Source organism: Alligator mississippiensis, chromosome 2 (genome assembly GCF_030867095.1).
Source record: "Alligator mississippiensis isolate rAllMis1 chromosome 2, rAllMis1, whole genome shotgun sequence".
Taxonomy (NCBI): Eukaryota; Metazoa; Chordata; order Crocodylia; family Alligatoridae; genus Alligator; species Alligator mississippiensis.
In genome coordinates, this window is record NC_081825.1 from 142,394,767 (window position 1) to 142,408,207 (window position 13,441).

General features: G+C 45.1%; 1 protein-coding gene across 1 annotated transcript in view; it reads left to right on the plus strand.

The window, feature by feature from the left end:
• The first annotated feature begins 341 nt into the window (after nt 1-341).
• LOC132248601 (endogenous retroviral envelope protein HEMO-like) overlaps nt 342-13,441 on the plus strand; it is a 30,282-nt gene continuing 17,182 nt past the window's right edge. Inside the window, exon 1 of the mRNA XM_059722218.1 lies at nt 342-439. The gene's annotated coding sequence lies outside the window, so the exon portion shown is untranslated. The remainder of the gene's footprint in view (nt 440-13,441) is intronic.

Here is a 13,441-nt window from a genome sequence, read left to right on the forward strand (position 1 = left end):
CTGTTCTACCCATTACTGTCAACCATAATAAAAATCTTTACTCCAAAGAGCATTCCCTGCCATCAGCTTCCATTGTTTGGGAAATGTTCTCTATCTACTCCTTTTTTTTCCTTTCTGTCAAAACAGCTTTTTCTACTGATAACATTTTTATAAGGCTGATTTTTTTTGTCTCATAACTTAATTCCAGTGGTGCGTTTTATGTCATCCAAATGAATCCACGTCTAGAGTAATTAGACTTTACTCGGCTGTAAAATATTAACTTCCCCCACATGATGCCTCTGTGCCTGCTGACAACCAGTCATACCCAAGCACAAAGTGAATCAATGGCACAAGATCTAAATTTGGTCTTTGATCTTGTTTGAGATTCGAACGCAGTGGTTGCAGCAAATCAGTTCAGCAATAGAGTACCTGTGAACAGGATGCATCAGAGCAGCCTGAGGTAGGGGGAGACTATATAGTTTTCAGACTGGAGAAACCCTACCTACTGTTTGACTCATTATCCAAACAACAAATGACTGAGCAGTTACCTGTAACAAGGTCAAAGGTACTTGGAGTTGCAGACTTGCCTTTTTAATGTTTTTAGTTTTGTATTTTTGTTTATCATATTTTAACATGCCGAGAAACTCCATGTCTATCCTATCCCAATCGATAGGTAGAGATCCCACTTTTTGTTTTTTGAGTCTCAAATGTTTTCAAGATACCTGGGTGGAAAAAAAGTCTATCAGCATGCCCTGAAAAACTGTTTGGACTGTATGAAAATCTGTTCCACAGTTGAGGGCTCCACAGAGAGGATGCTCTACTGTCTTAAGCCAAGTGGGCTACAGCTCCAGTATCTTGCTTATCTGTAAATGTGGCAGTATGGCATGGAGAGAGGCAGGCAAGGTGCTATGCCAGATGTGACACTGGCAGTAATATATCTTCTATACACATTAATAGTCAGTCACTGTTACTGTCTTGGCATGCAGTTCTCTCTCATAGGCATAAAGGGTAGTCTGTAAATACAGATATGGGACTAGAACATCAGAGAAGCATTTTGGGTGACACATACACTCCAATGCCAGTTGAAACCCTTCCACCGATACCTTAACTTCTAGCCTAGAAAATGACTTGGGAGAGGCAAAGGTTATTGTAGAAGCAAATGCAAATATTAGTCTTGTGAATCATGTTGTCGTGATACCTTACTAGTTCCTCCTATAACCCCTGTGCCTAAGACTTGGGTATTAGAAGAAGTCCCAGGCAGGTAAACTTTAATTCATATGAATGACAAACTTGTGGGAGGCTTTATTGATCACATTCACTCCTTCTCTAAAGACGGCACTCCCGCTTTGAGCTAATAATGCTAACTTGCACAGTAAGCTTCATCTTCAGACCAAACCATTAGTGCTTTTTGACCTTTTGCTTTAACATTACTATGAAAATGGTTTGAGATCCTGTACAGTAACCCCTGCAGAAGTTGGGGGGTTTTTTTTATTTTTTTTATTTTATTTTTTGCTTAGCCTTGCCAAAATGGCCTATCACTCCCCATAGGAATGAAATGGATGCCCTCTAGCGTCTGAACTGTGAAAACAAGGATTTTCTTTTAGTAGCACCAGCTAAGAGTGTTCTCCTTTAGCTCAAGGGATAGAGGCTTGTGCTTCTTAGAGAAAAATGAGAATTTTAGTCCTTTCCTCCCCCTCCCCTTTCTTTGTGTGTACTATAACATGTTTTTATACTGTTAACAGTATATCCAATGCTAATGGTCCCACAGTCCCTGAGAGGCTGCTCATGCAAACAGAAGATGCGATACTACTCCTATAGCATCCTTGGTATAATTGCCATCCTTGCTCCCTTTCTCTGCCTTTTCTAGTTCTTCTGCAGGGAGCAAATTAGAAAAGCCAAGGCTGTAACTGAACTCCATCTGGCTACATGAATCAAAGACAATAAAAAGTCCTTCAGATATATGGGGAATTGAAAGAAAAACAAGGGCAACATTGGACCCCTGCTAAACCAGCTGGGGCAGCTGACTACTGACATCCAGGAAAAAGCCAATCTGCTTAATGATTACTTTGTGTTATAGTTTCATAGTAGCTAGGGTCAGGAGGGACCTGAACAGATCATCTAGCCTGGCCCCCTGCCACAGTCAGGAATGAATGCTGGGTTCACAAGACCCCAGACAGGTAATCATCCAACCTCCTCTTGAATTTGCCCAAGGTAGGGGCGAGGACCACTTCCCTGGGAAGTTGGTTCCAGATTCTGGCCACCCTAACTGTAAAATATTGGCTCCTAATCTCTAACCTAAACCTATTCTCTATCAGCTTATTACCAATGTTCCTCATCACCCCAGGTGGTGCTGGGGAGAAAAGGGCTCTGTCTATTTGCTGTTGATCTCCCCTGATGAGCTTGTAGGCAGCCACCAGGTCCCCCCTCAGCCTCCTCTTGCTGAGGCTGAACAGGTTCAGGTCCTTCAGTCTCTCCTTGTAGGGCCTGTCCTGCTGTCCACTCACCAAGTGGGTGGCCCTCCTCTGAACCCTCTCCAGGCTGGCCACATCCATTTTAAAGTGCAGCGCCCAGTACTGGACACAGTACTCCAATTGTGGCCTGACCAGTGTCGCATAGAGGGGGAGTATCACCTCTCTGGACCAGCTTGAGATGCATCTTTGGATGCATGACAAGGCATGGCTGGCCTTGCTGGCTGCGGTCTGGCATTGGCGGCTCATGTTCATCTTGGAGTCAATAATGACTCCGAGATCCCTTTCTGCCTCTGTGCTTTCAAGACAGGAACTCCCCAACCTGTATGTATGCTGTGGATTCCTTCTCCCAAGGTGCAGCACCTGCATTTGTCTATGTTGAACCCCATCCTATTCTCATCTGCCCACTTTTGTAGTCTGTCTAAATCTAGTTGCAGCCTCTCTCTCCCTTCAAGTGTGCCCACCTTGCCCCACATTTTATCATCAGCAAACTTGGACAGCATGCTTTCCACCCCCTTGTCCAAGTTGCTGATGAAGATGTTAAACAGTGCGGGCCCAAGGACCGAGCCCTGGGGTAGCCCACTGCTCACATCTCGCCAGGTTGAGTATGACCTGTTCACCACTACTCTCTGGGTGCGCCCCATCAGCCAGTTTTTTTTACCCATCTGACTGTATAGGCATCAATGCCACAGTCACTTAATTTATTAATGAGAATGGGGTGAGAGAGAGTGTCAAAGGCCTTCTTAAAGTCTAGAAAGACTACGTCCACGGTGACACCATCATCCAAGGATTTAGTTACCTGGTCATAAAAGGCAATCAGGTTGGTCAGGCAGGACCTGCTTTTGGTGAACCCATGCTGATTGCCCCTGAGCATGATCTCCCCTGCTGGCCCCCCACAGATGTGCTCCTTGATGATTTTCTCCAAGATCTTCCTGAGGACTGAGGTGAGGTTTACGGGCCTATAGTTACTTGGGTCCTCCTTCCCCCCCCTTTCTTAAAAATAGGGACCACATTAGCTAGTTTCCAATCCCCTGGCACCTGACCAGATGACCACAAATGCTCATATTATGGAGCCCTTGGCCCGGCTGTGACCCCTGCCAGCTCCCTCAACACCCTTGGGTGGAGGGCATCTGGACCTGCAGATTTAAAAATGTCCAGCCCTTCCAGAAGATCCCTAACTACATCTGCACGGACTGAAGGCCTGACAGAGCTATCCCCAAGATTTTCCCTACCGCTGGTAGGATGGATGTCCCGGTCCCTGTTCAAGAAAACAGAGGTAAAGAAACTGTTAAAAATATCAGCTTTCTCATCTGGCGTAGCCACAAGGTTACCATTTTGAGTCATGCAGGGGCCCTACGTTGCCTGGTGCCCTCTTCTTGCTCCCAGCGTACTTGAAAAAGGCTAGCGTCCAGGATTAAGGACAACAAATGTCCTGAGTTCCATCTCTGCCTTGGCCTTCCTAATAGCCCTCCTACACTCCCGGGCCAAGGAGGAATACTCCTCCTTGGTGATAGCTCCTCCCTTCCACTGGTTGTACGCCCCACTTTTAGTCCTCAGGCATTCCTGAATGCCCTTCCTGAGCCAAGGGGGTTTTTGAGCACTCTTACCCCCCTTGCTTCTCTCAGGGACTGTTACCCTTTGGACCTGTAGGATCGCCCCCTTAAGGTATGACCATCCCTCATGGACTCCCATCTCCTCTACCTTCTGGGCCCTCAGTGCCTCACCCACTAGTCTCCTAAGCTCATTGAAGTCGGCCCTTCTGAAGTCAAGAGCTTTAGTCTTGCTATAAGCCCTTGACACCCTGTGCTGAATAGTGAATTACAGCAGTGGATGATTGCTATTGCCCAGGTGGTCAAGGACCTGCAGTCCCCTCACCAGGTCATCCCCAGTGGCCAGGACCAGGTTCAGCAAGGCGTTACCTCTAGTGGGGCTGTACAACTGGATAAGGTGAAGGTCCTGTAAAACAGCCAGGAACCTACGCTAGTGGTCAGACCTGGCTGTCTACTCCTCCCAGCAAATGTCTGGGTAGTTTTAGGTCACCCATGACAATGACATCCCTTGAGCTAACCGCCTCCATAAGCCGACCGGAGAAGTCCTGGTCCAGCTCTTCCCCCTGGCTGGGTGGTCTGTAGCAGACACCCACCGTAAGGTCCCTTTCGCCATGCCCACCTTGTAGTTTGACCCACAGTGTCTCCACCCGACCCTTCTCTAACCCAAAGCTAATCCTTGATGATGTGAGTTGCTCTTTGACATAGAGTGCGACTTCTCTGTCCTGTCCCTTCTATATAGGGTGTATTCCCGAATGCCCACTGCCCAGTCATGGGTTGGTCCCACCAGGTTTCTGTGGGCCCTTCTAAGTCTGGATTCTTATTCGCAATCAGGAGGCACAGTTCCTCCTGCTTGTTTCTCATGATATGAGCATTGGTGTAGAGGCACTTGAGGCCTCCTGAGGGTGCATGTGCCTCCCCCCTACTCCCGGGACGTTGTTGCTTACCTGGGCATCCCTTTCTCTTGTCACCCTGCATGCCGGCGAAGTATCCTCTCCACTCAGAGCAGCCCCTTCCCCTGGTGAAGCTAGTTTAAAGCCCGCCGTATGAGATCAGCCAACCTAGAAGAAAAAATACATTTGCCCTTGGGGGAGAGATGAAGCCCATCCCACCCCACCATGCCCTCCGTACAGAAATATGGGTCATTGTTAAGAAACCTGAAGCCCACCTCATGGCACCAGCTCCAAAGCCACCGGTTAACTACATCAATGCAGGCCTTATGACGCCTACCCCATCCACTTACCGGGAGAATGGAGGAAAGTACCACCTGAGCTCCCGTCTTCTTGAGTTGGTGTGCCAAGGCCATGTAGTCTTCCATGATGTTGTCCAGCTTGCCCTTGGACCACAACCAGTGGGTAGTAGTCAGAGGGCTTGATGATTTTTGGGATGATCTCCGTGATGTCCTGAATCCTCGCTCCGGGTATACAGCAGACCTGCCATGCCAAGGGCTCAGAGTGACAGATTGGACCATTGGTTCCCCTCAGGATGGAGTCCCTGATGACCAGAACTTTACGTCTCCTCCTCCTTGGGGTCTGCCTCTTCTCAGCCCATGTTGTCGGTCAAGCAGCATCGATGACTTTGGGGATCTGCTCTTCTGCCTTCTCCTCCAGGGGAGCCAGGGCTGCATACCTGTTCCCAAGGGGTGTCTGGGGAGCAGGCACAGCAGTTGTAGAAGTTGCCCTGGCCTTGACAGGAACCTGCTGCCACCAATTAGTTGGACGTTTTGCTGGTTGATTTTTCCACCAGCCCAAAGGGACCACCCTGCCTAATATGATGTGGGATGACCAAGGTGAAGATTAAATATATGTCCACCATTGGTGTGGATCTTGTGAGGGAGCCTCGTGAGAGGCTGGACCCCCATAAATCAGGTGGTCCAGATAGGTTGCACCTAACAGTGCTAAAGGAACTGGCAGACCCCATAGCACAGCCACTGGAGAGGATACTTGAGAATTTGTGGTGCTTGGGCAAAGTACCTGAAGACTGGAAGAGGTCCAATGTGGTGCCCATCTTCAAGAAGGGGAAGAAGGAAGACCTTGGAAACTGCAGGCCAATTAGTTTGACCTCAATGCCTGGGAAGACTTTGGAAAAAATTTATCAAAGAAACCATTCTTGAGAGGCTAACAGAAGGCAACATTCTGAGGGATAGCCAGCATTGGTCAGGCAAGACGTACCCACAACAAACCCATCTCATTTCCTTCTATGACCAGGTGACATATCATCTGGACAAAATAGAAGAAGTTAATGTCATACATTTGGACTTTAAAAAAGCCTTTGACCTGGTGTTCAATGATGTCCTCATTGGAAAAATTGGGCAACTGTGGCCTTGACTACTCCACAGTCCAATGGTTGGGGAACTGGCTCCGAGGTTGGACCCAGAGAGTGGTAGTTGATGGAACCAAATCAACATGGCACTTGATGAATATTGGCATCCCCCAAGGCTCCGTTCTCAGACCTGTACTCTTTAATGTCTTCATAAATGATCTGGACACTGGTGCCAAAAGCTGACTGGCCAAGTTTGCTGACGACACCAAGCTTTGGGGAAGTGTCCACACTTGGGGATAGCCTGGTGATCCAGGCCAACCTTGATAGGCTTGCAAGGTGGGCAGATGAAAACCTGATGGCATTCAATATGAAGAAATGCAAGGTGCTCCACCTTGGAAATAAAACCCGCACCACACTTTTATAGGCTTGGCAATGCTACGCTCACTAGCACCATGACTGAAAGAGACTTGTGGGTCATGATTGACTGCAAGATCAATGCGAGCCACCAATACAATGCTGCAGCTGGCAAAATAAACAAAACTCTGGCTTGCATCTACCAATGCATCTCAAGCAAGACCCAGGATGTCATCCTGCCACTGTACTTAGCCTTAGTGAGGTCACAGCTGGAGCACTGCATCCAGTTCTGGGCTCCACAATTTAGGAAGGATGTGGAGAAGCTTGAAAGAGTCCAGAGGAGAGCCACGCACATGATCTGAGGGCAAGAGAACAGGCCTTATAAAGATAGGCTGTGAGCTATGGGACTCCTCAGCCTGGAGAAGCGTAGGCTCGGGGGTAACTAGGTAGCCTATAAGTACATAAGGGGTGTGTGTCAGGATCTGGGGGAACACCTGTTCACCAGAGCACCTCAGGGGATAACAAAGTCCAACAGTCATAATCTTCTGCAAGACCGTTTTAGGCAGGACATAAGGAAAAACGTCTTTACTGTCTGGGACAGACTCCCACCAGAGGTGGTGCAAGCACCTACTCTAGACACTTTCAAGAAATATTTGGATGTTTTACCTTGCTAGGATCCTTTGACCCTAGCTGACTTACTGCCCCTTGGGCATGGGGCTGGACCTGATGATCTTACGAGGTCCCTTCCAGCCCTAATGTCTCTGAAATCTATTAAATTTGCTGATTTAATAAATAAAATATCCTGCATCAAGCACAGAGTCCTAAAAAAGATCATATTAGGATAGGATTATGGGGCAAAATACTTCTTGGGCCATGTTAGACTGCATGTCACTGCCATCAGGGGACTGTCCTGAAAAACATTGAGCACAGTCTTGTCTGGCCCAAAGCATGGTTTGACTGTGCCAGGCTGATAACTGAAACCCCCCCTATGCCCGGTCTACTAAGTATAATGGCATGCAAACCTATCTGTGGAAGATGTAATGAGTTTGTCACCATCACGTATGACAAGCCACATTGTCCCCATGAGTCAGCATTACGTCAACACAGTCAACACTGAAATAAAGACTGATCAGAACAGACGCATCTCATTTCGCTTTGGCAAGGTGATTGTAAAACTTCACCTACACCCCCCAAAGAACTTTAGGGTTTTAAAATAAGAAAAAGCACAATGTTGATGGTGAAAAAAAAACCAAAAACAATTATGAGACCCTACCCTGTACAGAAGTTATTATAAAGCCCAGGCAGGGTATGATCTCCCTAGTTATCATGGGATGCCCATGATGTACAGAGCTGGTGTGGAGGGCATATTCCGCAGCCTCTTTAGAGAAGCCATCCTGCTTTTGAAAAGAGGGCTGGAGATTATTAAGCCCCATGTTAAAAATGTAACTCAAAACATAGCCAAAGACGTGATCAGTCGCATCTGGATAAAGTGTGCAAGTCAGCAAAGCAGGAGGGGTCCAGCTTTGTATATATTAATTAAAAGAAGGAGCCGTAAAAGAAAGATGTCATGCCCCCAATGTACAGGCCTGCTCCAACCCCTTAAAAAGAAGTGGGTAAGTCAGCAGGTCAGGCATATATGAAAGACCAAGAAGCAGCTGCCTGAGAGAAGGGGTGCTCTCCTGGGAGAAAAAGAAATAATATTTTAACCAACGTAGCTTTTGTTCACTGCGGGTCTGAAGAGTATACCAAATCCAAGCTGGATTTGTTTCAAATAGCCCCTACACAGACTAGCGTTGAGATTGACTCTTAAGGAGTCTGCCCCCCTTGATTTTTCAATTGCTGTGAATGGCAAAAATCATATGGATTTGAACAACCACTGCTGTACCTTTTTCGTTGCAAAATTGGTTCCGTCACCTTTTACAATTTTGATGATGAGGCCACAGTGGGCCTAGTGAATTACCTGCTGGCCTCTCTTTTTAGCCAGTTGGATGTCACTCTGGGATACTGTCTCATAAGTCAGAGCAACAATTTTTACCCTTACCAAGCCTTCACTGGATTGATGTTCAACTATAGCAATGACACCCTCGCCACCCTATTTTCTGCTGGCCTGTTTTATAAAGACATCCTTGGACAGTATGAAGTGGTCACTCTAGATGATCACGGGTCCCCCCTGTTACTTGGATCACTCTGGTAATCACAGGTTTAGGAAACCATGCAAACCTGACTGCCCAGAGCAGAAAGATATTGTTGCTAAGCCACCTGCACAGTGATTTAATTTTTTCAAGAAAAACTTTTGTTGAGTAGCATGGATGTGAAAATTTTAAACTGACTTACAGAAAAGACGTCTTCTGTTTGATGGGCACCCCAGTGGTTCTACAGTGTAAACTTCAAATTACTTATGCCTTTCTTTTTGTGAAGAAAGTGCGGGTAGTCCCGGGCATCTGACTGGGTCATGTGGAGGCCTTGCTTATAGCCAATGCTAAATACCCCATAGATTATGTGGGTATGAAAGCATTTAGTATCCTAGTTGGTAGCTGGATCAATAATCAAGAGAATTTTGTTTTTGGGATAGTTAAGTTCCTCCTCCTCCTCGGGTTTGTGGATAATGACGCCTTTAGCGGGAACTATGTTAAGAACCCCTTCAACTTCAAACATTACAGTATTAATTTTGTTGCCCTGTACAATGATAGAGAACAAATCCCAGTGAAACCACTACAACCACATTTTGAAAATGGTAACTCTGTGAGCAATATATGTATCTAGAACAGGTGGCCGGTAAACACATGGAAGACCATTCCCTGTTGATCAACCGTGAGGAGTTTGCCTAGGGGTATACCTTGTTTGATTTTGACCTGTCTCCTGACCAGACATGTGCCAACCATTATTCCCTGTTTAAAACCAGGAACCTGAGAGCAGAAATACACTTTGCTTGTGCTTTGCTCACCACTGTCAACATGACTGTGTATGGGGTCTTTGATAACAGTATAGAGAAACCAGCAGAGAAACATCCTGTTTGACTACATGTGAAGATGGACAGCAACCAGCTCTCCTGGGCTTTAACCACAGACCCTTACCCTAAAGAGACTTTCTTAAATGTGTTCTCCTGTGACTGGCTCCCTTAGGCTCAGCTGTCTTGAAGACTCTGGAGCCTAGTGGTCAACATGCACCCATATAATCAGCCTGAAGAACACTGGCTGTTAATTTACACGATGGATCGGAGCTATGAGGAGTGTTTTTTATTCATATGGTCACCTTCCAAGCAGCTCTTTGTTTCCTCAAAGCGCTCTATTTCCTCAAAGTGTTTTCTTTTGAAATAATAAGAATCCTACCAGCAGTGCTTTTCAGATGAAACAATTATAAGACTCCAACTCTGCCTGTGGATACCACTGTGCTTTTCCTTCACCACTGTAACGGGCTATCATTTGAACACATTTTAAAATTGTATTTCAATGATTTAGTACAAAATGATCACATGGGGGTGATACAGTTTGTAAAATATATATATATATATATATATATATATATATATATATAAACAAACACAAATCTTTCCACATGACTGGACCTGCTCAAAACATGTTTCAATATGCCAAGACATCTCATGCAATGACTTCCAGAAAAGTGTTGTTTAAATAAAGAGCCCTGCTGTTGAGGTTTTTTTTGTTGTTTTATTTTGTTTTAAAGAATAGTCCGTGCGTGTGTTTCTTTTTACCCCATACCACTTTAAAACAAAAACCTGCAAGCAAAATTTTGAAGCAGTATAAAATAATTTATTGCAAATGTAAAACTTTACCTGGTGATCCCACTTGTGAAAGATTGTCTCTAAAAGCTTCTTTGGCACTGAGGTTTCTTGGTCTGTGGCACATGCTTTAAGGTGTTCCAAATGATCCTGATTTGCAGCATTGCGCATAATGGAAGATGGTACGTTAAGCTCAGGCATTGCTTTCATAAAGATGTCCCAACCTTTAGGTGGATGTTTACTAGAAGCGGTGCAAGTCTGAAGGGTCCCCCAGACTATGTTGAGCATGTTGGAACCCTTGATGAGCATTCGTTTGTGTACAATATCTTCTTGGTCATCCCAAGAAGAAATATGCTTATGCTGAGCAACACTTTAGTATTTTTCCTGTATTGGAGGTGCATGTTATCCAACACTGCCTGAAATGGTGGGGTCAGGTTTTGTTGGTGTTTCTAAGGGTTTTGCCATTTCTAAGGGGTTCTGTTCTGGCATAAATAGGGTTATTTTCTGTCTATCCAAGTCACTCTGCTTCACATGCATCAGGTATTTTTGAAGTATGGTGGCATATAGTTTAGTTTTATTGTATTCAGCTAAACCCTGGTTTCAGAGAATGTCCTTCTTTTTAGCATCCAATCAGTTCTGATATTTTGCAGGGGAGGGCCCTTAATCACTCCAGGTGGTGCCTAGGCACCAGGTACATTTTTCCCCACATGCTCCATCAGTGCTCAGTTAAGTCCCAAGATCAGAGGGATAACAAAACATAACAGGGGTCCAATTAAATCCCCTAGATGCTTTCACCAGCTGTGTTTGTATTTAACAAGAGCCGCCTTTTTTTTTTTTTTTTTAAACTTTCTTTTTTTATGATTCTGCATCTCTTTCAGCACATGGATTTGGTGGGGTGTCAAAGGGATTTTTCCACTTAAGGTGTTCAAAACAATTTCTGAAATGGCTACTACTACATCAGAGCCCACGCAAAGTCTAGCTTTCTTCTGCAGTGGGGAGAATTGAATAAGCATTTTTGAGAGCCAAATTTCTCTTTACGCAATTAGACATGTTTCCCTTCTGTAGGTTCAGGAGCTAAAAAAGAGCCTGCTGCTACATCATCTCTTTATTTCCACCGTGTAAATTGCTGGCTGATTTTAAGAACTAGGCTTTTCCCCCCCAGTCAAAGTCTCCAGGGTAGGAGTGTTTAAGTCTAATCACCAGATACCCATAAGGCTTTTTAGTGGCATCCTCAAAAGCTTCTAGAAAGGAACTGAGCCTTGCCTGGACACATCTGGCTTGCCAGGGATACCACCTCTAGCTTATCCCTTGGATTTTTAAACAGAACTATGTATTTTGTGTTGAGGGTAACAGTGCAACTCTTTTTCCGCTGACAAAACATTCTGAACTACGTACATAATGCTAAGATCCTGTGATGCACATACTTGGTAAAGGCCTTCTCTATTTCACTACTCTCACAAGCAGAGTCCATCAAGTCATCCACCACAACCATATTTACTTTATTTGGAGGAAACAAGTGGCAGTCCCTCCACAACTTTGATAAAAGGAATTTACAAAGAAGTTCTTTATACAAAGTTTGCCAACAGCTAGAGTGCCACATGATAGTCTCAGGCATAATAAACAACAATCTACCAGCATTATTAAGAAAGGTTTGTTTGTTTGTTTTTTATATAAAGTAACTTTTACTAGTTGCTAGGCCCTGCAAGAATCACCGAAACAGGGTGCTTCCAACACATATGTTAAAAAACTGCGGGGGGACTTAAAGGTTTCTGTGAGGACCCATAAACTACTTTCTGTATTTTCTTAATAGTCTTGTTTTCGATTGTCCATTACCGTTTGTTCTTGACAATAGAGCTCTGCTGTTCTGCAGTTGTTTTAGGGGTGTCTCTGACAAGGTTTGCTCCATAATCAAAAATGAGATTTCTCAAAATAGACTTTCACAGGTAGACACATTCAGGGTAACCCCTTTTTAAGCAGACCTTTTCTCTTGACAGTGTATACCCGTAGGGTTTTGGGCCTGCTGACACAAACTCTGATTGTGTTCATCTGGGGGGAGCCCACTTGTGAGCTCACCTAACTAATCACCTAGCAGGAAGTTCCAGTTTCCCTCGTGGTTCACAAATATCAGTCTGTGTCATGGTACAGGCACCAGTCTTGCAGGCTGTCTAACAGCTCTAAGCAGTCATATATTATGGTGAAACACGCTATAAAGATATTAGTGTTGCCTGAGAGCATGTAACACTCTTTGGTGTGCTTCTAAGACATGCAGGCCATCTCCTTGGAAGTCACAGGAGGAAATGTCGTAGGTGGGAGAAAAGAGAAAGCCAAAGAGATCTCAATACTGGTGTTTGGGAGATTTTGTTCTCTGGCCAAATTTACCCCACAAAGAATTTAGAAATAATTTTGCAATTAGACATTTTGCAGGGTTTGGTTTAATATGCTCAGGTCATAAAGACGCGCCTTCTTTTTGCAAGAAATTGGCTACATATTGGTCTTGCTTTTCTTTGTCAGTACACCAGGTGGGATACCCCGAGGCTTCCTGTTTGTCGGAGGTCTAGTGCCACGTACTTCTCAAAAAATGTGTTACTCACCTCAGGAAAATGCCAGACCACATAGATTTTAGCTACTTTGTACCCCTTTGTGATACCTTTGTTAAATTCAGGTGTGTACCAGGTGCCCAGAAGGGCCCTTTTCTCATCAGTGTGAGTGCACTTTGCCTGGTTTATTTCTGCACAGGTGCAGCACAGCAGGAACATGAGTTTCCCATTCACCCTGACAGGTAACATGGGGGTAGAACCCACATGGCAGGTACAATTTCACCTTGGCCAAACCAAAATAGCTTGACAGGGGGCTGAAATTGTCATGAATGATTTTGGGGTGCCCAATAGGGTATTCCTTTGTTTTGTTGATGAAGGGGTAGAGACTAGTAAAATCATAACAGTAAATTTGCTCACCTGGGTTAGCTTTGTAATACAACCAGTATTAGTCCTCCCCTACAAAGAGAGCATCTCTAGGTGTCAGAGAAGAAGGCAGCTGGGCTCTGCTTAAGAAATCGGAGAGCGCCCCATTGGATTCTAACAAAATCCTCCACT